This window comes from Camelina sativa, chromosome 5 (genome assembly GCF_030686135.1).
Source record: "Camelina sativa cultivar CO46 ecotype springtype chromosome 5, ASM3068613v1".
Classification (NCBI taxonomy): Eukaryota; Viridiplantae; Streptophyta; class Magnoliopsida; order Brassicales; family Brassicaceae; genus Camelina; species Camelina sativa.
In genome coordinates this window covers 5,583,656-5,606,061 of record NC_141884.1, presented here as the reverse complement: position 1 = coordinate 5,606,061, position 22,406 = coordinate 5,583,656, and the positions used below count along the sequence as shown (strand labels likewise).

Sequence of the window (22,406 nt, the reverse complement as noted above, 5' to 3'; positions counted from 1 at the left end):
CGGTTTGGGTTCACAAATGAGATGTTAGGGTTTAGATTTCACAATTAGAACGAAATTATATGTCGGTTTGGGTTCACAAATGAGATGGTTAGGGTTTAGATTTTACAAGTAGAACGAAATTATATATCGGTTTGGGTTCACAAATGAGATAGTTAAGGTTTAGATTTTATATATGTCGGTTTGTGTTGATTAAAGAGCGGTTTAAGTTTTTTAATTTTATAATAATATATACAGATTTTATTTCCTTATCTTATAAGGAGGTGAATGGAGAGGTTCACCCCTAGGGGTGAACCCAAGTATTGTTCTTTCCGAAATAGATAAACTTCTCTAATTTTTTTTCTAAACTGAATTTGAAAATACAACAAACAAACAAAAAAATAGTATATATGAGCGTATATTCCTTTTTTAATTAATTTCCTTATGAAGATATGATATTGATTAGGAATTTTTGGTTAGAATGTTTATTTTTATGGCAACTAATTAAGTTACTGTTTCTGCCCATAAATGGTATTTCTATAATTAAAATTTCCGAAATAATTTGTTTCCTATTTTAATATTTACTAATTGATTAATATAACACTTATTTTGTTAGTTTCCTAACATACAGGCACCAAATATATTCTCACAGTTACTATAGTTATGTTTTGGAAAATCTATTTATGTTTCATTTAATATTTAGTATATACGATTACATAAATATATGATCGAATAACCCATCTATAGTTTTCGGATATTTCGCACGTGAATCCGAATACCTTAATTTCGGGTTTGTTTTTTTAATTAACCCGACCTGGAAGTAATTTTGTACTTCTCTTTTATTAATATAGAGATGTAATTAGAAATTAAAAATTAAACTGATACAAGGTCGCTTGATAACTGAAATTAATTTATGATTGGTAACTAACAGTTTCGAGTTATCTCAATGGTAATCCATATAACGAATCAAAACTAAATATAATTGTTTAAAACATCTATATTTTTGATGTTTTAATTGTTTATTCACAAATAAATATATATGAAATATTGATTTTGATATTTTGGCTAACTATAGTAAAAATTAAAATTCTTTTTCAAAAATAAAATTTTACTTTTATCCTATATTTTTTTAATTATAGTCAGTAGTTATTATTTAGATATAGCTCTAGCAGAGTCCTAGCATTCAGTAAAACATTCTTTGCAATCAAAACTATACACTTTATTTAAAGAATGCTAGGACTCTGCTAGAGCCATGTCTAAATAATAACTACTGACTATAATTAACAAAAATCTCTACTATTAATCGTAAAACATTGCCTGAAAAAAACCTTAGTTTTGTAAGAATTTACAATACAATGCCATTGCAATTATGACCAAATAATTTATTTGCGATAAGGATAAAAACGTCATTATATTGGCTCTGAAATCGGATAAACACGCGGATCCTTTTTACCCATTTATATGACCCGGTTTTAGCTTTTAATCTCAGCCGTTCCATTTTATCTTGAACATAACATCTTAGCCGTTCATGTACAGAGAGTCTGAGACATGAAACCTAATTTTTTTTTTCCGCCTCTGCTCTCGATCTTAGTTTCCAGTACTAAAATTGAAAGAGTGATTCGAGAATTCCATAGAACTCTGGGAATTTGATTTGATGGTGCAAAGCAATCGTAAATCTAAGAACAGATTTGAAGCAGTTGGCGTATAAAAGATCTATAGGCTACAACAAGGTAATTCGGTTTCAACCTAAAACCAAATAAATTGTTCTCTATCTCTAATTCTTAAAACCAAATTTAATTGGAATTTTGTTTTTGAATCTTGATGTGTTTTGATTTTGGGTTCCTCTCTGGTCATCATCATGATTTTAAGATGATAAACTCATGCTCATAAATCATCATCTCTCCCGTCACGTAGTGTCCTCATCAACGTAGTGTCCTCATCAACGAGAGATTCAAAATTGATGCTCTCATGATTATTTTGCATCTTCTTTTATGTATGTACCCCAGAGATTCACAAAATGAATCTGGTAAGACCAAAGGCTTAGGAGATGACTCTCCTTGATGAGCAGCAGAAGCAGTGCGAGGCAAAAGTTTTCCCAGGTAATGCAAGATAAATATCTATCACATAGATAGATAGCCATTACCTCTTTTTTTTTAATGGCGCTATCCATGCAGTTGAATGCAGAGATTGGAGAATTTGATGAAACCGTTGAAAGGGATTTATCACTGTTTTGTCCAAGAGCTAGAAGCGAACATTGAAGAACTCAATCAGAAAATATTAGGACTGAAGAATAAGCAGATGTCACTGCGAGCTACCTTTCAAAAAGAGTACACAGATGGATAACGAGGTAAGAAACAGCAGGATCTTGAGTTGAGAGCTCCTTCCTTAAACTTATTTGGGTTTTGTGAATGTTTGTTTGGAATTTTTCCAAAAATATTCTCCTTATTACATTATCTATTAAACCTTTTCAGGATCTCACTTTTTTCATGCATGGTTGGTATTGTTTTCGTGTATATAGTTCGTCAACTCTGTTTCTTTAGTTTGTTCTTCTCTCTATCCATATCCCCCTTGAATGTAACTCATGATTTGAGTTACTAACCTTTCAGGACTTGGGCTTCTGGTGTTCCAACTTTTGGTATACCCACCGTTAGCTAAGGCCCTCACACTCCTTGTGATTATACGTCTTTCTGCGGTAAATCTGGGGTTGAAGTTTCTCGATTTTCGAATGTTGCTCTTTGGTTTCTTATATCGAATCTCTAAGAGTAGGCTTGCTGGGCGGATGGCGTTTTAGATTTCAGCACCAAAACCAGACCCGTGGCAAAGATAAAGGCGATAAGGAAGGGGCTTTGGTACTACAACTCTTCACTCACTGTTGTTCAGATTTGCAGAAGCTGAATTTATGATCTGACTTAAAGCTGTTACTTTCTGTTGTTTTCTTTAGCTAAGGTGAGTTAGTTTACCATTGCACTGTTTTATTAGGAGATCGCAGAGATGTTTCTTTCAAAAGTTTTGAGTTTTTCTCTTATTTTTATGTCCTTGGGAGACTTCAAGAACCTTGGTCTCTTTTTGTTCTGAAATCTGAATTGATCAAGTATTATATAATACAGATTCATCAAAAGTGTTTGCATCGTATTTTAGTATCTAAAGTAAAATTCATTCCACTAATGGTACCTCTATAACACACGATTAAAATGGAAGTCTGTATAAAAGTGGGAATATCTCAAAATTTGTCGAATATAAACGTTAGGGGTTAAAAGTGGGATATGTCAAAAATGAAGGGGTCTATCTGTAATATTTAGTTACTTTCCCCAAACATCAAAAACCTCTAAAACCCTCGAAGCCTCTCTCTTTAATCATAAGATTATATATAATTTTTTAAAATAAACTCTTAATATCATTGAAAATATAATAGAAAACATTGTATTTAAACGATTTTTAAAAAAGGTTTCGATTATGTGACATGTAAATGGAGAATGCATTTATTTTTTCTAAATTTTTTAGCCAAAATTTATTAATAACATTATTATATAGGTAATTATTTAAAAGAAAATAGTAATATGACATTAAATTTTATAACGGGATGGATTGAGAGGAGACAAAATGAGAAGGGAATGGACTGGACGAGATTAACAGCCCATAACAAAATTACTTTAACGTTTTCAACAAACACGGGCTGTGCTTAATTATTATTGATAGATTGCCTAAATGTTTCTATTTTCGAGTCGATGAAGATGATAATCATGTTTATTTTCGGTACGGATTGCAGTATTCTGCATATACACCAAAATATTGACAAAAACTGTAAAAGAGTGACCAACTAATTTTTATAAAAAATTATAATATTACACAATTAAAATTTTACGACCTAAAATAGTTTATTATTTGACTGAATATATGTTTTACCAATGTTTTTAAGTAATTTAATTTAGTATTTCCAAAAATCACTAAACAATTTCAATTGAAATCGAATCGGAATGAAAATCTTTAATCATAAGAAATTTTTTTATATATAAATAAACTCTTAACATCATTGGAAATATATTAATGTTTATGCACATAATTTTTTTTCATATCTGAACATGTAAATTAAATTATGATTAAAACTTCAGTCTATTTATGGTCCTACGATGAGAAATATTGGATGTAACACAGTTATGGGTAATTTCTATAATAGAAAATAGTGTACTTAAACGATTAAATAAAGCTTTAGTATATGACATGTAAAGAACTACTTTATGATGGATAATTTGAGAATTTTGAGTATTTTTGAAAATATTTTGAGTGTTAAAAAAAATTCTAATGTATATTAACTATATAAATTAAACATACAAAGGAAGAATAAATGTATTTTATCTAAATTTTTTTAGCCAAAATTTATGAATTAAATTATTATATGGATAATTATTTAAAAGAGAATAGGTTATGGGACATAAAATTTCTAACAGGATGGATTGGGACGGGTCGGGATGAGATTAGACTGGACGAGATTTAACACCTGTAACAAAGTTACTTTAACATTTTCAACTAACACGGGCTGTACTTGATTAGTATGGATGAACTGCAAAAAAAAATGTATATTTTCTAGGTGTTGAAGATGATGTTCATGTTTACTTTCGGTACCGGTTATGGTATTCTACGTATACACCAAAATATTGACAACACCCTAAAAGAGTGGTAAAAAAACAAGAAATTGGATCACACTTTCATTCTAATAGTCATTTGTTTGGAGAACATCTATCATTTGGATTTTATTTTAAATAACTTTATTTATTAACTAAAGATCCAAAAAATATTAAATAATTTTAACTGAAATTGAATCAAAAGACGGAATGAAAATCTTTAGTCATAAGTTTTTTTTTTTAAATAGACTCCTAATATCATCCGAAAGATATTATTGTTTATGCACATAATTTCATATCAGAACCTTTAAATTAAATTATGATTAAAATTTCAGTCTATTTATGGTATTACGATGAGAAATACTGGATGTGAGACAGAAATGGGTAATTTGTATAATAAAAAACAGTGTACTTAAACGATTTTTAAAAAAAATAGTATGTGACATGTAAAGAACTACTTTGAGAATTTTAGGTATTTTAAAAAATATTTTGAGAGTCTTTAAAAATTATAATTTATAATAATTATATAAATTAAACATTTAAATGGAGAAGAAATATATTTTGTCTAAATTTCTTAGCTAAAAATTATAATAACATTATTATATAGGTAATAATTTAAAATAGAATGGTTATAGGACATAAAATTTCTAATGGGATGGATTGGGACGGGATGAGATGGGACTGGACGAGATTTAACATCCCGTAACAAAATTACTTTAACATTTTCAACAAACATGGGCTGTGCTTGATTAGTATGGATGAATTGCAAAAAAAAATGTATATTTTCCAGGTATTGAAGATGTTAATCATGTTTATTTTTGGTATTGTTTGTGGTATTCTACATATACACTAAAATATTGACAACACCGTAAAATAATGGCCAACTAATTTTTATGGAAAATACTAATATTATATTTATGGTAGTAAGACAAGAAACAATATATATAAACTGAAAGGGGTAAGTCGAATAATGAAAAGCAATAAAATGAACATTTTTTAGAAAGGAACATAAATTTTAGATAAAAGTACAAAATAGAAAAATATAGGTAGATAAATTTAAGTGTCAAGCTTTCACTAATTTGGATAAGGATTGACTATGCAACATGTAATTAACCACTTTGGAAGGAGTACTTAGAAAATTTTGGTATATTTGAAAACAAATATACAGTTTTTGAAATTATATTTTTTGGATAATTTCAACTAACTAAAAAAATAATTAATGGAGAACTCTGGTATTCCGTCTAAATTTTTTACTCAATCTCTTTAAATAAATATTGTCTAACTAGTAATTACTTAAAAGAAAAAAAACATAAGACAAAAAAATTATGATGGAAAACAGGATGAGACGAGACAGGATGAAACGAGATAAAACGGGACACCAGGGATAGGTTGAGACGGGACGTGTATCCTGTTCCAAACTAAATACGTCTAAGTTTAAATTTTATTAATTTACATGAAAATAGTGCACATGTGCTATAACGCCCAAGTTAATATAATTCTTAGTCATTTTACAAATTTAAAATTTATATTAAAATGTTTTTTCCCGTGCATTAGCACAGGTTACTAGAGAAATAGTGGATGTGCAATGGAAATGGGTAATTCGTATAATAGAAAAATTGCACTTATTTTCTTAAAAAAATTCACTATGTGACATATAAAGAACTAATACGAGATGGATATTTTGAAATTTTGGATATTTTTGAAAATATTCAAATGGACTTTATATATTTCGTGAAGTAATTCTCCACTTTGGAACGGGTAACTTTAAAATTTTAGAATTTTTTAAAATAGTTAGATAGTTTGTTATAATTGTAATTTTTTTTATAGTAAAAACTAACTAAATAAAAAAATTAAATATTCAAGAAGAATATGGGTATCCCATCTAAATTTCTTACCCAATTTCTATTAAAAATATTGCCTACCACGTAATTATGTAAAAGAGAACGATCATAATTATGACATCTCGGTTTGCGGAGAGGTTTAAAAAATTGATTTGGTCACCTATGTCACCAAAGTGCAGTTTTCTTTTCGGTCAAAGGTCATGAGAGAACTTTAGAGTTAAGCATGTTTAAGCTGGAATAGTTTCCAGATGGGTGACCATCTGGAAAGTGATTGTCAGAACTGTGCGAGTGGAGACAAAACACATGGAAAGATCATGTGGTGATTTGTAGGGATGGTAAACAAATCTTTAAAGCCTCCTGGACGTAACAAATCGGTCGTCGGATATGGATGGGTCCACCGACCGAGAATGGATGTGGGCCCACTAAGTGAGGTGGGCCTATGGATCGGGAATGGACATGGGTGGGTCCGCTAAGGTGATGATCAGAGCGTTACAGTAAGACAAAAAATTATGATGGATATGGAAGAGAGGAGATGGAACGAGACATGATAAAACGGGACAGGGACATGTTTCCCGTTCCTCTAGGTTATATAGTATATACGTGTAATAATCCAAAGTAAAACCAAACTTAAATTAGATATTTAAAATACTACAATTATATAAAAATATTTTGCCCGTGCTATAGCACGGGTTACTACCTAGTATAGGATTAAAGTAAAATTTTATTTTGTGATATGTTTGTTTAATTTTTGTCCACTAGAATTTGTTTCATTTTTCTTTAGTACTGTATTTGATGAGTGTTATGTTATGTGTTATTGTTGTTGTTGCCCCGTACAGCTTTAAGCATATTTTAAAGTAGAGTGTATAGATTTGATTGCAAAGACTCATCACATCAATATATATATGTTTTGGGGGTTCAAGAAGAAGAGGAAGCGTGGAAATGAAAGATCCATGATATAAAGAACCCAAAAACCATACAAGCTAACACTAAATTCACCACTCTTTGTGGCTGTTTCGCAACCATTTCGTTCGCACCGCCCACTTTTCGGGCTACCGATTGGCAAATCTCGCATATTCTGTTTCAATAAACATATGTTGTATCTTGTATGTTAAATTTCTATAAAGTAAACAAAACACTCTTGGGGTGCTTAATTAGCAACTAACTCACAAAAACTTGCGTGCTTAAATTAATGGCTCATAATTCTTTACCAAATAAGAGAACAAATGAATGTATTTTAACCGTGAATTTTGAGTGGTGTTTACCTACAACCAATTTAAAAATACATTGAAAAACGAAGAAAACATTTTAAGTTAATACCTCTAGCTAAAGAACTTACGCTTCACATATGCCAAACACTAGAAGAATTATTCTGTATAGTTAAGATTTAATTTGTAGGTATAACATATTATTCGTAGCAAAAAAATATTTGTTACTATTTTGTTACAAATTTAATTAGTAATTATTTGGTCGTAGCAAATTTCATCTCCGTCACTAATTGTAGTAATTTGCTACCAATTAGATACTAGTTAATTAGTAGCCAATAGCTACCATTTGTGACTTATGTCTGTCGCAATTTGCTACAAAAAGTAACGAACAAAAATGTAACAAATAGATACAACCTGCTACTAGCTTTTTATGTAACAAATTTATGATTATGGTTGAATTGTATTTATACAAATTATTTATATTTTAGTAATTATTTTAAAATTATGAATAATATTTATTTTTGGAATGAAATAATTTTAAAAATAAAAATACTATATTAATTATTATGAAACCATCATTTTAAAAAAATGTATAACAAAATAAAATTAAAAACATAATTAAAAATAAGTAGATGGACACACTATACTTCCTCTTTGATAATTGATACTCACTATCACTCCAACCCCCAAAGAAAATTACAAGCGTGAGTTTAATAAACTAAGTCCAGTTGCATCCACTATAGGAAACTGTAATCTCTTTAGAATACTCAAACCAATTTTCATACATCTATAATCTTCGCCAATAGAGAAGCTCAACCATCCACCTTGAAGCAAGATTTGAATCATCCTCGTGAGTTCTCTCTTAGAACCATCAAGGTCTTAGAAAAATATGTTAGCCAAGCTCAATCTATGTGTGGCCAAACATAATTCATGAGCTACCAACAAATCTACTGTCCATACCTGAGTTGTAAACTAGCAGGAACACAATCTTGTGATATGCCCAACTTCCATTGACTCTCTTGATTCCTTCATAGCCTTGTACAGCAGCTGAGATACACAAGTAAGAAATCCATTAAACATGTTAACATAACAAAAACATCATAAGCTAAACCACCTAGAGACTAAACAGTCACACAGTTTCTTCCATGAACCTGTCCGTGAAATCCATGATTCAAACCTAAAACAAAAATTTCAACAACCAGTTAGCAAATTCAAGATTCGAGAATCAAAGAATCTGTGATTTTGAAGAAGATCTAAAAACGAGAGATTTTCTTGGTGAAGATCAATCTCAGAACCAGAATATAAATTATAGTCAAACGCCTTAAGGCTTAAGCTTACCTGCTAGACCATCAAGTCTATGGAACTTTAGTTAGCAGTCTGCAAAAAAACTCAGATCACCAAGGAAAACAGCTTAGATCTATCTGCAAGAAAATTATATGAGGCTATTAAAAGGTCAAATACTCATGAAGAATAATTGTCACCCTGTAGTTGCATCAAGTGAAATTCAAAGAAGAGAAACTTACTTATAAAGTGAATCCTGACAAATAGACAACTACAAAGCTGCCTGTCCATGAAGCTCAATTAGCAAAACTAACTCGCAGCTAGATAATACAACCAAAAAATTGATTCATGTGATTGAGAACTGAATCAAAGAAGAAGCTTTTTTTTTTTCAATTGCTTATTTCATATATTTCACAAAGGATTTAGAAGACGATGCAAGCTCTTTTCTTAAATCAACATCCATGCTATTTTCATAGATAAATTTTTAACAAACCAACCATTTTTAATCAAACTGCAGGAAAATAAAGTTCAGATTTTTAAGAGTTTAAAGGAGAGCACCTATTAACAATCAGAACTCTGCTAAAGCTCAGAAACCCAGAAGACTCTTCCTGTTGCATATCACAAAATTAAGTCTCTGATTCACACTGTAAGTAATCACAAAACCCTAAATTGGGATAATTTGAGGATTAAAAAAAAGATTGAACCTTTGAGAGAGATGGGTCGAGAGAAGAATCATCAAGGTTATTGAACAGTTTCTTCGTCTGATCCATAAAACCCAGTCGGAAAAATAACAAAATCGATAACTACGATGGCGAATTGAAGCTGAACGCCTTTGTATTTAAGTGAACCCTTCCCAATGTTCCTAGATCTGGTCGGTGAAGCCCACAAATCTTAGGAGAGAGAGCAAGAGGCAATGCAACATCCCATTCTCATGAATCTCATCCTAAAATATCTGAGAAACGAACTTTTGGTCTCTCGGTATCCCCTTCTCATTCATAGCTTTCTTTCTTTCTCGGGATGTTTTGTACTTAGGTTTACATTATTTTATAAATTATTTACTACAATTTGTGATGATTTCTCCTGTGTACTAGAGTTACAACATATTTTGTCCCTAAATTTATAGCAAATTTGCTACAAATTTATCCTAGTATCTATTTGTCATTATTTAGCTACGAAAAGTAACTAATTTGCAACAAAATCTATTATCTAATTATCCATAGCTAATTCGTAACTTTTTGTAATTAATATTTGTTATTAATTTTTTCGTAGCAAAAAGCAGTAACTATATAATCAATTTTTTGTAGTGAAAATTTTCAAAAGTTTGACAAATTCCTCAAATCGAAAATTAAATTATTAGAGAATAAGTCAATAAAATTATTCACAAAACTATATAATCAATTTTTTGTAGTGAAAATTTTCAAAAGTTTGACAAATTCCTCAAATCGAAAATTAAATTATTAGAGAATAAGTCAATAAAATTATTCACAAAAATAAGATAATGATCAATAAAACGTCCTAAAATAAATGGAAAAAAAAAAAAAAAAAAACAAGAACTCCTAAGAATCCTAACAAGAATTATGATCAAAGTTAATCAAAACCCATAACTCGAAAATTCAAGAAAATAATTAAAAATAAAGTAGGTTTAATATAATTACTTGTCGCCTTTGATCTTGAACCAAGTCTCAGCGCATTGTCTATGAGCAACAGCCAAATCTTCTTTACACGAACACCCTAACTCAACGCACCTCCACCGCTCGTTTCCACTCCCAAATGACATATACGACAATCTTTCTCCGGTGGCGCCGTCGCATCATTATCATCACCATCGTCTATCTCCGAAGAAGAACTCATCACGGACGACACTTTCCTAGACTGATCTCCTTCGTATTCGTACGATCCTCCAGTCGTCGAATAGAAGTAAGAGTAGCATGACGTCACGTCTTCCCCGTCTGAATAATAAACGCTGGCGTCACTTCCGTCCAATGACCTCCGGTGGTGATATCCAAAAGCTCCCCCTTGTTCTAAATCGATGTCTGTCATTGTATTTTTTTTTTGTCTAATGCCACAGTCAATACAAAACTGAAGAAGGGATTTAAAGAAGTGGGGTTTTGGTGGATGTGGTGATGTCTAACCAACAAAACAAGATTATATTATTTACTGAGAAGTAATAAGAGGTTGTAGGAGGAGTGAGTAGTAGTAGTAGTGGAGGTGGAGCAGAGGAATTAATAATAAGCTAAAGAAACATAAGTGAAAGTGAAAACTATTGCTATATATTAAGGAAGAAGATATTAAATAGTTAAAAGCAAAGAGAAAAAGAAAAGAGAACCCCAACTGTTTATCTCTCACCAGCTTGTACCAAATTTAAGGGATTTGTTTGTTACGAATTAGAGATTCTTCTATACGTTTGATGGTAATACAACGTTTAAGTGTATCCAACGGTTCATATAGCGTGATCGTCGTAATTTGTATTAAAGAGAGATTACATAAGTTTATGGAAAACCCGATTCAGTCCTTGTAAGAAGGATAAAAATAGAAATCGTATAGGGATAGTTATGTCATTACACTGTGAAGTTTCTTGTTTTGGATACACTTTGACTCATTCCGGCCTCCGATCGATTTAATCACGGCCAATTTTCTTTTTGTTTTGTTGTCTTTTGATGTTTCATTGATGGTACTATTGGCAAAATTTATGGTTTGAAAACGTTACGTACTCTCCGGTTTTGAGTCATTTTTTTGTAGGACTTTGTTGTCTTCTTTTTCTTGGACTAACACCATAAATAACTCTAGATTTTGAATTGAACAGTTTCGCCTATCTTGATTTACCATAACTTTTTTACCAAAGAAATGTTTGAAAATATTTACTCCGATGATGATCCTCTTATTCACGAAAATTATTAACGTGTTTCCAAGGAAGGAAAAAAAAAACAAATGATCGTAGTCATTACTATTTTGTAATTTTCCTCAACGCTTGTCGGCAACTTTAATGTCGATCTATTACGCCAAACCCTTTTGAGAAACGAGATATGATGATGGCTTTTGCGTTTGTGTGTACACTATAAATATCATGTGCATATATTTCCAATTTCTTATATCACTCTCAGTTTCTATTGATTTTGTTTTTGGTCCTCATTCTCATCCCCAATAGACACTTCATCCACAAGTGGATTTGTCACAACATTATGAAGGCCAAACGGTGGAGCTATGTATTACCATCAAAAAAGAGCTGTGTAGTATTTGATTAATGTTACTAACTTAGCTATACCCAAGAAAACAGAGATACTATAAAACTTTGTAAGATTAAAATTTTATATTTTATGAGGAAGAAAGATATTTCAAACAAGCAAGGAATAACTATTTATTCGTAAAGGCATACAAATTAAAACTTAAAAGAAATAGGAATCTCATTTTCCACGTCAAAATGTTGAACCACCAAAAGGAATAAAAGAAACAAAGAAACAAAAAGGGTAAAACGAATTTTGATGGCAAAAATAAAATAAATTAAGAAAACAACAGTTTATCAAATTGGTGGGTCTAGTTCTAATGACAAGACATACCTATTCTTTGTTTCATTTGAATCTTTATATTTGGAGTTTTCTTCTATCAAAATGACAAATATTTTAATTAAATAAGTTCGTTATCTTTTCTAAGAGAGGAGATGAGATATGTACTAACTCCTCTAATTCATGAAACTAAGCATGTTGAATATATGGGAGCTAGTATAATCACCACGATTTGTTATTCATATTCGTGTTCTAACAAACAACATCGAATATTTTTCTAGTAAATATGATTGAATACCTAAAAACATTCATTCAACACTTTATGAAATCTATAATTAGTACATATATTTTGTAACTAAGAGACATGAAGGTTATGGATCACCTCGTGCGAGTGTTACTCATATATTCTACCGGATCTGCCAAATTCCTTTTCTCTTTTTTGCTTTGACTCTTTATGTTTTGTTTGTTAATAAACATCGAAAAGGACAACACAAATAGTTGTTAAAACAAGACCAGAAACTGGAAGTATTTGAATGATATGTGCTGTTCAACAGAAACATTTGGCTGGTGGCCCAAATTAGGTGGACAGAATATAAAAAGTGGAGAAGCTGGAGAAGTACTCTTGGTTTGATTCAGATAGTTTTGGTGGTAAATCAAATAGATACATTAATTGTTAAATAATAACAAGTTACTTCTACTTTTATAGATAGTCGTCATGTAGAGAATTAAGCTACCAAAACTAATCTAACTTAGACGAAATAATTTGTAGTTTACATAACTTACATTTAGAACTAGCTAGGAGCCAACCAAAGGGCTACTTACTACATTCTCACATTACATCTGAAAATGATCTAAGTTGGAGCTCTCAAAATCAGTCAATTGTGGCTCTCTGTCTGCAATTCTTGGCTGCATATAGAAGAAATTGTCATGTCAGGAAAAAAAAAAGATACATGATTGAGATCTCTAGTAGGGTTGTATGATCACGGTGAGAATGGGCAATTACCAGGACTTAAGATTCGTAAGCATTTTGTTATAGACTTCACAGTAGTCATGGAGTCAGATCCTGCAAATTGAAACAGTAAGAGTTTATCAGTGAGAACAGCTATAGCATTCTATATATCTAATATTTTAAGTGAAGACTGGAGTCTAAACTCACCTTGTGTGTTCATGTCTTTCCCTTGTGTCATTTCTGTTACTGTTGATGTATACTCTGATACAACCTGGTCAGGCTCTAGATTAGTGTTTCTTGATTCAGGAGATGACCTGTGATTCAGAATTGGATCTAATAAGTAAATGGCAGAGCAGATAGTTTAACTTTTCAGACGGTATAGTAAGCCAAAGAGAAGAATATATACCCTGAAGCACTCTCTATGTGGAAATTAGATGGTTGTGGAAGGCAAGGGTCAGGCATTCCTTCACAACCAAGATCGAAATCAACTAGTAGCTCCGAAAATGAAAAGTCTTCGCTCAGAAGATCTATGTTGGAAAAATCTATGTCAAACAAATCAGCTTCTGCTTCAGAGCCAGATGAGGAAGTTGAAACCATATCAACAGTGGCAGGTGCTGCATCTAAGTGCATTGTGGCTTCAGTGTCATCGAAGTTGAGCCTTCCTTTCACATGATCTCTTTTACTCGGCATTTTCAATATTAGACTTCACAGGCGAAAACGAAGAAACCATATGGCTCCTTTCCACTGTAAAAGAACCAATTTGTTTGAGAGGACTGACTGTGATTCTCTCCTTGGTAACAATTGTGCAGTTTGAAGGAGTAACTTCTTGCTGGGGACTGACAGACCTATCACTTTGATTAGATGCTTGCTTTTGCGGTGTCCTCGGACAAGCTGAACTGGTCGGAGGAGACAACATGTCTGATTTGTTAAACAAACACTTTGCCACACTTGGCATAATAAGATCAGACGACTTATTAGCTACACCGTTGTTCACAGGCATTTGTGTTTCAGATGATGTTTGAAACGTCAAGTAATCAGCCACCACCTTATCAGCTTGTTGGAGCTTTTTCATCCCTGAATTAAGAAAAAAGAAGACACAAATCAAGTTTAAGGATTATGAAGACTTAAAGGTATCATCATCATCATCATCATAGGATTGAACCCGACTAAGAATGAATCTAAGCCTCTCTCTTTTCTATCTAAACACACACCTGTGTAGATCTAAGAGAATAAAATCAAACCTCTCTCTTTTCTATCTAAACTCTCACCAGAGTAGATCTAAGAGAAAGAAAAACAATTCTCTGCGCACTTAATCACCACCCTGATTAACGTCACAGAGAACTGGGAACACCCCTTCTAAGCCTTATCTTTGTGGCTTCGAAGTTTACAAACATATCCATATTCTAGAGTGCTCAAATTGGCTCGTGGCCTACTCCTAAAATATTTATACACGACTTGAGAAACCCTAGAAGGCGAATCTCCAAGTATCAAGGGATAAGGAAATTGCTTGCTCCTCAAGCTTATCCTTTCCTTATTTTTTGTAGAGAATATTCTTCATATCTCCAAGTGAAATCTCGTCCATATCTTCAATGCCAAGTCAGCAACCTTCCTCGACACATCATCACATCTACTCATGTCTTGCCACGTCAGCTCACGCATCCATGTCAGCAACTCAAGCGTCTGTGATCTGATGCAGCTTCCTGATTGACACAATACTCTGTTCAGCACAACGACTTGTTCCTCACAGCGAGTTGTTCTAGAATCTGCATTTACAAAAACAAGATCAATTAGATTAATACTTACTTTCGTATCGACTAGTTAGCAACACGGAGAGAATGTCATAGATAAAGATGTAGTTTATGCTTTAGGATTCAATCTTAGAGCATATGAGTTTACTTTGAAACATTAAGATATTCTGCATAATGTTGTCTGCTCCATTTGATCTCGAAAACATTATTAATATCGATCAGTAACATGAAATCAAAATTGTTCAGAAAAGAAATCGATAACAGTGACGAATTCTTATAAGAAGATAATATTTTTAAGTATAAAAACGCATAATGAATTTGACAACAAGACATGATAGTTTTCTCCCTTAAATATATTCAAATATAGAAGTTGTTTTAAGACATTCATTATATCAAGATTTAGTGAACATTGCTCAACTAATGCAATTTTTAATTCAAAAATTTACTGAGTTAGTGATTAGATACCAACAATTCTAAAAAAGTTTCAAAATTTCAAATTATGTTGATACTTGTGGTTGTATGTTCCTCTCCGAATTTTTTTTTTATGAATCACTTTTTCAAATATTTTTTAAAATGATGATCTTATGGTCCTTAATATTTTTTGAAATAAAGTATGTTACGTTTTTGAGGTTTTTTTAAAATGAGGTAGGTCATCTAAATTGTTATTTTCTTAAGATTTCATTTGTAAACTTTTTTCTTCCATCGAGTTACCAATTATGGATTTGGTCTTTTAATTAATATATGGTTTGACCAAAAACACTAAAATGAGCAACTTCAACTTTTTAAAAGGTAAACAATTACTAATCCGCGGTAAAATTTACACTTTTTGTGATGAGTATTGAAAATATTCTTTGAATTAGTGAAAAAAATAAAACGTAAACATTCACTAAACCTCGGTAATTAAAAAGTGTTGTGTTTTGTGTCTCTTTTGTACTTGCACGTTATTGAATTACAAAAATATTATCTAGTACTATATACTTTAACTTTTAACTGATAATTTTGCGCAGCTTACACTTCTATGCATTAAACAAAAACCTCCAAAACATTCCATCTTTAAGAAACAGAGGAAATATTATTTTGTTAATTTCCAAAAACAATATATATAACTGTTCTAGTTGTAGATGTATTCCACAGAAGAATTTAGTATTTGTACATTTGGCAAAGTTTTTTTTGAAAAACAAAAAAGTTATTCTCACAATCACAAACAAATAACAAATCACACCAAATGTAACGTACGATACGAATCACAAAACAACTCTCTCTCTCTCTCTCTTTTTTTTACATGTCAATGAACACACACAAATGACAAATCACACCATAAACCAAACAAGTTCCATTCTCGTTTAGTTCGGTGTTAAACCATGCAGATACTGATATTTAACGATTCCTACCCGTCGACTCGACGACCCACATTCCGAAAAGCCCGTCCACGGAAAACGGCGAAACCAAGAGCATGCCCAAAAATCGCGGCTAGGAAAACGCCACCATTAAACGAAACAACAGCAAGAATCACAAGGTAGCTAAAGCCGGACTTAACGGCAAACATAGCCGTGCGGAAAGCAACTTTAGCAAGCTTATTAGCACCCGGTTTGATGGAGTCTGCGTCAGAGCACCGAGTTAGCCACTCAGCAAAGAACGCCAAAAAAAACACGAAGATAAGTGCGAGTGCATACATCCCACGGTCAGAACCAGGCCACCCTGAGAAGAGCACTTGGCAGTTGTAACCCCAATAAAAAGTTGGGTGTAACAGTGACGGTCTGTGTGGCGTTTGCGTTTGCGTTGTAGTGTTGGTGGTGTTCCAAGCCGCTACTACGTTTTTGCTCGACAACATTTTCTTTTAATTTGGTGGGGGAAAAAAAAAGAGAATTGGGAGAGGTCGTTGTCGTAGTGGACATAGGGGGACTCAGCTAGTCTTAGCCTATAAAAAGTATTTCGTCTTGAGAGGAAGAGACTGGTCCTACTAATTATATGCTATGTTCTTGTTATGAAGCAAACTCGAGATTTCCTTGTCGGATTTTTCTTTCAAAAAAGCTTTACTACGTCCATCAATAAAGTATTTATTTGCCGTATATTTGTACTCAAAATTCGTTTTTTTCCAGCTTATATATAAACAAATTAATGCATATATATACATATTTTGTAAGCTAAGTAGCTAGCTAACTATAGGTAAAGTATCTTCTTCTTCTTTTTTTTGTCTACGTAATATTTTTATTTTCTTAAAGGTTTTTCTATATATAAGTTACATAAAAAAATTAAAACATGATCCAATAAAATGTAAATTAAATTAAAAACGAAAAATTGATCTTATATTTTGAAATTGTGTCGGTAGAGAAACAGTTAAACGACATGTCTTTGATGTTTACTTTACAAAAAGAAAACATAGAAAATAAGTAAAAAGAAGAAGAGCTATGGCTGTATTATAAAACAAGAAAAGGAGAGATGCATGAGATGGTATGGAGCTATAGTTAAAAGCTTTTTCAAAGTTATGGTCAGTACTGAAGGCCAATGCAGCGGCTCTAGTTGGGAAAGATTTGTCTTAACAATTTGGAATTTAATGATGGCGAGTTTGAGAGCGATTCTAAGGGTTGATCCAGGTTATGGTGATCCGATCCAAGTGATCAGTGTGGCTTCGACTTCAAATCTACAAAAAGGAGAGTTTTGGACAATAAGAAAGAAGATTTCAACCCACTTTCTTCGGAAGTCGCCACACATATCTATGTGCGGATGTCATGGCAAAATATGCTTGTTCCTTCCCATGTTATTGTGAAGTTCTTGAATCGTGATATTAATTGGCTATGTGAGACCTATATCTAGTTAATGGTTAAGACTTAAGATGGATAAATCACAACTTGTATATTTTGCGGTAGTGAAATATAGGTAAATTATGTTTGAGAGCGGGAGAGAAGGAGAGCTATATATATGTTTGTGTTTATCTACCACAAACATTGTGAAAGACATATATAGACATTTCATGATTTCAAACAGAACCAAAACCGCAGGATCACTCTCAACTAAAACCAACTTATACGGATAAGCTAAGCCAAGGAGATCTACTCAACTAAAACCAATTACTTTACACTTTTTGCGATGAGTAATTAAAACCTATTTCAAAATTACACTTTTTTTTTCTCTAATGCATTTCAGAATTCCACTTGATTGATGTAAAAGCGTATAGATTCGATCCATTGGTTTTGAATCTAGATCTAATGTCAAGGCACACCTATATATTTGAAAAATAAAATCAATTGAAGTCCCTAGCTTTCTATTGGTTTTCTTCAGCGGAAACAGTGCTTTCAATAATGCGAAAAAAAAAAGGAGAGTGATAGCAAAATAACCCACACAAAACAATTTCATGCATCTAAGCCGGACCAAAAATTTCCTACGAAATCATTGTCAGCTTTCTTACTCATCACATCATGCGGTACCACCACCCTTTGGACCACCTCAATTTGACAAAATCACATCCAACAGATCTTATCAAACTAAAATGTAAGAGGAAGTACCAAATTTAGAACACTAAACACCGCAAGTTCTACATATTTGAGTTGTACAAATCTCATCCTAGCACCACTAACCATAATAAAGACACAACTTCATCTGTTACATGTTTTAATATCAGAATATATTAAATCAGAGTAAAGACAGGATATTTTAACGGAAGAGAGTGTAATAAATAAAGAAGGAATTAAATACAGTAGTAGATAGATAGATAGTAACTGAAACTCAAGTGTTTGGACTTTAGTGGCAGTTTTAAGTACTTTGCTTCGGACAGAATCATCTTCTTCTACAACAAACACACACTACAGTCTTCGTCTCCCTTCCTCTTCTACCTTTTTTTTGTTTTGATTTCGCGCCACCACGCTTCATGCTCTTCTTTATTCTCTCTTAGAGCTTTCTCTACCTGTCAATATCTTAATTAAAAATGATTGAACAAGTTATTTATCTCTAGTAGCTTCTAAGATAAACTCAAACGTAAACAATATATTTAGTGATAAATGTAAATTTTCTTAATTAAGATATTGACATTATCAATAATCAGACAAATACTATTCTTCTATCATCATACCTTCATGAATTTCAAACTTTTATAATCATTTTGACAATTCAATCTCATCGATCTCTCATTAGATATAGCGGACCATATCTTTATGAATAGTGCTCGCTCAATCCATGCACACATTTAGCTCACTAGTAGTCAAGTATGAATTGATATCTTCTTCGTGACAGTCGTTTATTTCTTTTTTCTACTCGGTTATGAATTGATTTATTCTTTCTGACAATCATTTATTTTCTTCAATAGTAAGTTGTGATCTCAATGTCTCAGACTTTAAATGCTAAATTAGCAACTAGCCGACAGAACCGCTCGACTGATGGAGAGACGTATAGTGGGTCAGTTCGTGTCAGCCAGGATTCGGCGCTTCGGATTCTTCACCAGCTTGCCACAGACAACCACAACGATCCACAGGGGACCCTAGCTTTTATCGCTGATTTGATAGCAAGGTTTAACCGATCCAACAATTTCCTATGAAATCATTGTCAGCTTTCTTACTCATCACATCATGCGGTACCACCATACTTTGGACCACCCCAATTTGACAAAATCACATCCAATAGATCTTATCAAGACAAGATTTCCAAATCAAACTAAAATGTAAGAGGAAGTACCAAATTTATAACACTAAACACCGCAAGTTCTACATATTTTAGTTGTACAAATCTCATCCTATCACCACTAACCATAATAAAGACACAAATTCATCTGTTACATGTTTTAATATCAGAATTTATTAAATCAGAGTAAAGACAGGATATTTAACGGAAGAGAGTGTGTAATAAATAAAGAAGGAATTAAATACAGTAGTACTAGTAAGTAGTACTAGTAACTGAAACTCAAGTGTTTGGACTTTAGTGGCAGTTTTAAGTACTTTGCTTCGGACAGAATCATCTTCTTCTACAACAAACACACACTACATTCTTCGTCTCCCTTCCTCTTCTACCTTTTTTTGTTTTGATTTCGCGCCACCACGCTTCATGCTCTTCTTTATTCTCTCTTAGAGCTTTCTCCGATCTGCCTGAATTTTTCTCCGTAAGTGGTCCCTAATTCCCACTTTTACCATCTCTCTGTCTCTCTCTGGTTTTGTTTGAAAAAAGAAAAGGGAAAGTGTCAATTTCGTTTTTGCTTTCTCTTTCTTCTTCTTTGCTGATTTTCTTAACAAAGGTTTCTGATTCTCCTAATTTTTACTTAGATCTGTGTTTGTTTGTGTGTGATTGATTCCTAAGAACTACTCTAGAGATCTACTGATACTCTTTAGAGCCTCAATTCTTCAAAGATACTTTAGCTTTGCTAAGAATTGAGTATGAAGGTATTCAATTGTATGACTCCATTGAGTTCTCTTGTGATTTAATTACGTTTTAATTCTCTCCTAATCTTTGTTTTTATTTTTACTTCCATGTTATGTCTTATAATTTGCAGAGTGTTTAGTGTAAAAGGTGGATGAAGAAACTAAGATTTGGTATATAGTCTTGAATGCAATATAGAGCCATCACTGCTTTGAGGTGATTCTTATATCACTATCACTATGGTGAGGCAACAAAGAGCCTCCAAGGTTCATGAGGATAGATATCCCCTGTGTCAGGGCAAGGATGAGTCAGTGAAGCATGATATGTTGGATCCGCCAAGGTATCTAAGAAGAACTAGAGAAGATTTCCGCGGTAAAGCGCTCAGTTTTGGGGTTTTGGATTGGAAACAGTTGGAAAAATGGAAGGATACTAATGCAGAGGGAAGCAAAGGGTCTTCATGTTGTAGCTATGAGGAAACTGCTGCAAGTTCCTTGGAACTAGATTTATCAACCGGTGTTGTCAAAAGACTGGAGGTGGATTTGAAGTCTCAACAACACATGAGAAATCACAGTTTCTCACTTAGATCACAAGCTTATTCAGATGCAATGGATGCTGATACTGTGATGAGAATGGATCAAAAGGGCAAAAAAGATCATCAACTTCTGAGTATGAAGCAGAAAGAACATCAAGTATCTCCAAATAAGAGTCTATTAAAGAAAGAGCTAAGTAATGCCTCTGAGCTTAGCTCGTGTATCTCTCCAGGGTCAGAGACAAGTTCCAAGCTTTTATCTGAGGTATCTAGTACAGTTGGATGTCAAGATAGAAGGCGTGATATCGAAGGCGAATGTTCAAGTCCGGTAACTGTGGTTGAAAGAAACCAAAATTTTGTTGAGAAACCATCTTTGTTGGATCAAAATATTCACATTTTGACATCTAAAAAGGGAAGAGACGCTTCCCCTAACCGGCGGTTTAGCTTCAGCTTTAGTCAGATGAGTAGAAGTTTCAGTTCCAAAGAAAGCTCATCTCATGCTTCAGCTAAATCAGGTCCTTTGACATTCAACGACTCAGTGTACCCCAATATATCACCACCAAACCAGAACAAAGCCAAAGGGTCACAGCAGAACTAGATCATCAGGTCCTATATTAATACCCGAAACCGAAAAAAGGAATGTCGTCCCATTACAAGTGGCTTCAAAACCAATAACCATTACAAGTGGGAACTGGTTAGGCCGCCACAAGAATGAACATCCATTCGTACATACAACAATTGGTCATATGAAGACTGTTACTTCTTCAACCTCAGACTCATCAATCCACAAATCAGAATCTGTTCTGTTCGGTCCTTCAACCAATGAAGAGCAATTGTTCAGACAAGAAACATGCGTCAGAGACAAAGCAGAACTACAATATAAGGATAGACAAGTGAGGGAGCATGTGAGGAGGGAGGATTCAATATAAAACCGTATTTGTCAATTGACAGACATGCTTCTCCATAATCAGAATATTTACTTAGAAAGTAGAAACCTTCGTATGTAGTAGTATTGTTTAAAAGTTGCAAATTGGCCTTCGTATGTAATTTAATTACCCCCGACATTTGTAATTTAATTACTCCCGACATTACATTCGAAATTTTAAAATAAAGCGTCAATAATGGTTGGTGGGCTCATCATCTCGTGACCACTGACAACTTTTTTGTTTTGTCTGAACCAACAAAAAAAAAAAAAAAGCTCTTTATCAGAATTTAAAAAATTTATAATATTGAACGTGTTTTCTCCTATTTCGAATAGTATAGTAGAATCTTAATCATAATTAATCACTAGAATAACGAATTATTCCTTGGTAAATGTTGAGTCTCCAATTTTGCATAACCAGTCTAAAGAAGGTGTGAGGATATATATATAACAACTATAGAGTATCATTTATTTATTCAACATGTGATAACTAATG

At 32.7% G+C, this 22,406-nt stretch overlaps 2 long non-coding RNA genes and 3 pseudogenes across 44 annotated transcripts; 2 read left to right on the top strand and 3 right to left on the bottom strand.

Annotated features, from left to right (window-relative positions):
- The first annotated feature begins 1,482 nt into the window (after positions 1–1,482).
- LOC104785693 (uncharacterized) lies at positions 1,483–3,094 on the top strand. Of its 3 annotated transcripts, none has more exons than XR_015598399.1 (4): positions 1,483–1,706; positions 1,983–2,075; positions 2,151–2,323; positions 2,583–3,094. It is a non-coding gene; the product is annotated as an uncharacterized LOC104785693 (long non-coding RNA). The 3 variants fall into 3 exon arrangements; XR_015598401.1 differs by having other exon boundaries at positions 1,509–1,706; positions 2,161–2,323; XR_015598400.1 differs by having other exon boundaries at positions 1,514–1,706; positions 1,846–2,075.
- Positions 3,095–8,176: 5,082 nt separating this feature from the next.
- On the bottom strand, positions 8,177–11,352 carry LOC104785691 (uncharacterized). Of its 38 annotated transcripts, none has more exons than XR_015598368.1 (8): positions 10,578–11,352; positions 9,627–9,790; positions 9,481–9,530; positions 9,165–9,205; positions 8,980–9,062; positions 8,793–8,818; positions 8,602–8,688; positions 8,177–8,519 (listed from the first exon to the last, which is right to left on the bottom strand). It is a non-coding gene; the product is annotated as an uncharacterized LOC104785691 (long non-coding RNA). The 38 variants fall into 38 exon arrangements; XR_015598378.1 differs by having other exon boundaries at positions 8,177–8,465; positions 8,777–8,818; positions 10,578–11,251; XR_015598385.1 differs by having other exon boundaries at positions 8,177–8,465; positions 9,165–9,201; positions 9,627–10,308; positions 10,409–11,183.
- A 1,838-nt stretch (positions 11,353–13,190) lies between these two features.
- LOC104788926 (uncharacterized) lies at positions 13,191–14,443 on the bottom strand (annotated as a pseudogene). Its single transcript, XR_015598045.1, has 4 exons — positions 13,778–14,443; positions 13,579–13,685; positions 13,426–13,485; positions 13,191–13,328 (listed from the first exon to the last, which is right to left on the bottom strand). The product of XR_015598045.1 is annotated as an uncharacterized LOC104788926 (transcript).
- A 1,830-nt stretch (positions 14,444–16,273) lies between these two features.
- On the bottom strand, positions 16,274–17,054 carry LOC104785690 (copper transporter 4 pseudogene; annotated as a pseudogene). Its single transcript, XR_015557009.1, has one exon. The product of XR_015557009.1 is annotated as a copper transporter 4 pseudogene (transcript).
- Positions 17,055–20,071: 3,017 nt separating this feature from the next.
- LOC104785689 (uncharacterized) lies at positions 20,072–22,125 on the top strand (annotated as a pseudogene). Its single transcript, XR_015598403.1, has 2 exons — positions 20,072–20,205; positions 20,593–22,125. The product of XR_015598403.1 is annotated as an uncharacterized LOC104785689 (transcript).
- Positions 22,126–22,406: the final 281 nt, after the last annotated feature.